The following is a 4,274-nucleotide window of genomic DNA, read 5'->3' on the forward strand; positions in this document are numbered from 1 at the left end:
TCTTCTGGGGGTGCTAGAAATATATTGTGATCTGGGTGGCAGCTTCATGAAAGTATTCATTTGTTAAACTTCATCATGCTCTACACTTATTTTATTATTATTATTATTATTAATTATTTGAGACAGAGCCTCGTTCTGTCGCCCAGGCTGGAATGCAGTGGCGAGATCTTGGCTCACTGCAATCTCCACCTCTCAGGCTCAAGCAATTCTTATGCCTCAGCCTCCTGAGTAGCTGGGATTACAGGCGTGCACCATCATGCTCAGCTAATTTTTAAATTTTTAGTAGAGATGGGGTTTTGCCTGTTGGCCAGGCTAATCTCAAACTCCTGGCCTCAAGTGATCCACCCGCCTCGGCCTCCCAAAGTGCTGGGATTACAGGCGTGATCCAATCCATTGCACCCAGCCAAATCACTTAAGATTTGTACCTTAAAAAAAAAAAAAAAAAAAAAAAGATTTGTACTTTTGCTTTTAAAAATAGTACCTCAGCGTTTAAAGATGTAAATTATTTTCAACTGATTTATACCTGTCTAGGTGTTACAGGTGTTATGCGAGGGGCTAAAATTTATTGTTGATTGTTAGTTCTTTGACAGCTGACTCCTTATCTCAACTCAGCAAACACAGGGCACTGTGCTGGCTCCAGGGTCACAGGAGAACAAAGAAGCAGTCCCTACCCTTGATAAATATTTGCTTTCGATAACAAAGGGGATGATGATATTTGGAATCCATCAAATTCAGGATTATGTTTACTCCTGCTGGGTGAAAATGAAGCTATATGAGGACAAATAACCATTTTCCTCAAAAGGAGAACACTTCTTAAAAGTGCTTAAACTAGGCTGGGTGCTGTGGCTCATGCCTGTAATCCCAGCACTTTGGGAGGCCAAGGCGGGTGGATCACGTGAGGTCAGGAGTTCGAGACCAGCCTGGCCAATGTGGTATACCCTACCTCTACTGAAGATACAAAAATTAGCCAGACATGGTGGCGGGCACCTGTAATCCCAGTTACTTGGGAGGCTGAGGCAGGAGAATCGTTTGAACCTTGGAGGCAGAGGTTGCAGTGAGCCGAGATTGTGCCACTGCACTCCAACCTGGGCAACAGAGAGACTCAGTTTAAAAAAAAAAAAAAGTGCCTAAACTAGGCTGGGTGCAGTGGCTCATGCCTGTAATTCCAGCACTTTGGGAAGCTGAGGCAGGAAGATTGCTTGAGCCTAGGAGTTCGAAACCAGCCTGGGTAACATGGCAAAGTGCCGTCTCTACCAAAAATACGCAAATTAGCCAGGAGTGGTGCTATGCACCTGTGGTCCCAGCTACTCGGGAGGCTGAGGTAGGAGGATAGTTTGAGCCTGGGAGGCAGAGGTTGCAGAGAGCTGAGATGGCACCACTGCACTCCATCCTGGGCAACGGAATCAGACCCTGTCTCAAAAATAATAATAATAATAAGTGCCTAAACTACCACTTTGGGATTGGGAGAGAATTTAGATTTTACTACAGGCCCCTTATAAAGGAAATACTTGCTTTTGAACTGTAAGAAAGCATGGATCAGAATCCATACCAGAATGATCCCAGGAGCAGGGATTTTTCTATATGCCATTCAACTTCTAATAGAGCTTTCTGGGAACATACTGTACTTCTTTTGTCTCCATTTTTGTCTGATTTATGCTTCTTTTGTCCTATGCTTAACTCATGACAGAGTTGCCAAATTAAAAACCTAAGTCTATTCCTCGTAAGACAAATACTGAACCTTGACTCATTTATTTGAGGAGGTTATTTACTGTTAGGTTTGAATAAAGTTCTGATATGATTTTTACACTTAACCTTTTTCCAAGCTTCCTCGATACTATCTGCTTTTCCTTAAAATGCAAAACGAATTCCAAACATAAACTGAGACAACTATACTTTTTAAAAATATGATTTAAGAAGCACAGTAGTTATAAAATCAATTACTATTGGAAAAGAATGGGTGCTGCGTATACTTTCCCAATATTAACTCATTTATTCCACAAAGATCTGCTCACTATCTTTTACAATTTAGCTCACTTTTACTGACAACATGGGAAGCACTGTAATAGATGAAGCTCTGTAAAAGATAAGACACAGCTTTTGTCAAATAACAATACAAGAATATATAAACCACATATGACCATATAAGAATTTGTAAAAATAGCCAGGCCAGGTGGCTTACGTCTGTAATCCCAGCACTTTGGGAGGCTGAGGCAGGTGGATCACCTGAGGTCAGGAGTTCCAGACCAGACTAGACAACATGGTGAAACCCCGTGTCTACTGAAAATACAAAAATTAGTTGGGCATGGTGGCGGGCACCTGTAATCCCAGCTACTTGGCAGACTGAGGCAGGAGAATGGCTTGAACCCAGGAGGCAGAGGTTGCAGTAAGCTGAGATGGTGCCATTGCACTCCAGCCTGGGCAACAAGAGCGAGACTCCTTTTCAAAACAAAAACAGAAACAAAACAAAGCAAAAAAGAATTTTAAAAAATTACTACAAGGACACCAAGAATAAGAGAAGTGATACTGGTGGCCATGAGATGATTAAAAGCATTTGCAGTGGGTATATTGTACAGCCTTTTTGGTAAAAAGGTTTGTATTTGCCTAAATACACTTAAAGAAACTCTGGAAAGATCCATGAAAAACCAAGACAGAGGTTATCCATGGGGCATGGGAGAAGAACTGTGCAAAGGGACAGGAGAGTTTTTGCTAAGTTCCATCGTGTCCTTGGAAACCCTGTGAAATGTCTAATATCTGTTTTAAACGGTACCCAGCATTGTTGTATTCAGGTATGGGAAGACCTGCAGACATGGAAATGACTATCATGAAGGAAGAAGTTTGTTATGTTCACAGATACCAGAAACTGGAGGCACAGCACGCCATGCAGGGCCATGCAGGGCAGCACCAGAGTTGGTCAGGAGGCAGAGGGAGTGAGTGTGGGCAGAAGTCTTTATTGTGGATTCCATGGGAGGGAATGGGTGAGGCAGGGTAAGCGGGCTTGAGATTGGCTACTTTGAGTAATTTCAGTGGGCTCTAGGCTACAGGAGCTGTCCCTGCTTTCCCAGTACCTGGCCTTGGAGTGAATAGGGCAGGGGAATATGAGAGTCTGGGCCAGGTATGAGAGTCTGATAAAGCAGGTGGTTGGGGTATGGGCTTCAGATCGGTTAGTTTGTATTGGAAAGGTGCACTCGCAGACGAGTCCCTTACTACCTTTAGAAATTGGCTAGCCCTAGGAGGGGCAGTATCTCCAAGTGAGCAAGGCCCTCAGGATGTTAAAGCATCAAGAAATACAGAAAATAAAAACCACAATTGATATAATATTGCATGTGAAATGATTAAATATTGACAGGAGCATTTATGTGCTCCTTCGTGGGATGGCTGCCTGATTTACAGCTCCAACTTCTCAGACACCCAAGATGGCTCCCTTCAATATGACATGATGGCCTCTGGCCTTGGTCCAGGACAGGCCCAAGGCAAAACTGGGCCTACCCAATGAGATGCTCCCTCCTGAAAATCTGATACTTGGAACAGAAGAGACACAGGCAAAAAATTTCTGGAGCTTAGTTCCTTCAAGGGCAATAATAATTATTTTCCCTGTCTGAATGTCCGATATGGCAGCCATTAACCACATGTGGCTACTGAGCACTTGAACTGTGTGTGGCTAGTCTGAATTGAAATGTACTGTAAGTGTAAATTACACACCAGATTCTAAAGACAGTACAAAAAAGTTGTAAAATATCTCATTAATACATTTTTATATTGATTACATGCTGAAAGGATAATATTTTGGATATATTGGGTCATATAAATATATGGAAATCATCTCGCCTTTTTTTTAAATTAAAAAAAATTTTTTTTTTATTTTGAGATGGAGTCTCCCTCTATCGTTCAGGCTGGAGTGCAGTGGCGTGATCTCAGCTCACTGCAACCTCTGCCTCCTGGGTTCAAGCAATTCTCCTGCCTCAGCCTCCCGAGTAGCTGGGACTACAGGTGTGTGCCACCACACCTGGTTAATTTTTGTATTTTTAGTAGAGACAGGGTTTCACCATGTTGGTCAGGCTGTTCTCAAACTCCTGACCTTGGCCTCCCAGAGTGCTGGGATTACAGGTGTGAGCTACTACGCCCAGACTGTTTATTTCTTTCTTAATGTGACTTCTAGAAATTGTAAAAAAAGAAAAAAGACTTACGCATATACACAGGCAGCGTTCCCCAAAGAAACAGTCAATCCTTGCCCAATCCACTAAAGGGAATCCCACCAGTCAGCCACCACCACACAC

The sequence above is a fragment of the Gorilla gorilla genome, chromosome 21 (assembly GCF_029281585.2).
Source record: "Gorilla gorilla gorilla isolate KB3781 chromosome 21, NHGRI_mGorGor1-v2.1_pri, whole genome shotgun sequence".
In the NCBI taxonomy this organism is placed as follows: Eukaryota; Metazoa; Chordata; class Mammalia; order Primates; family Hominidae; genus Gorilla; species Gorilla gorilla.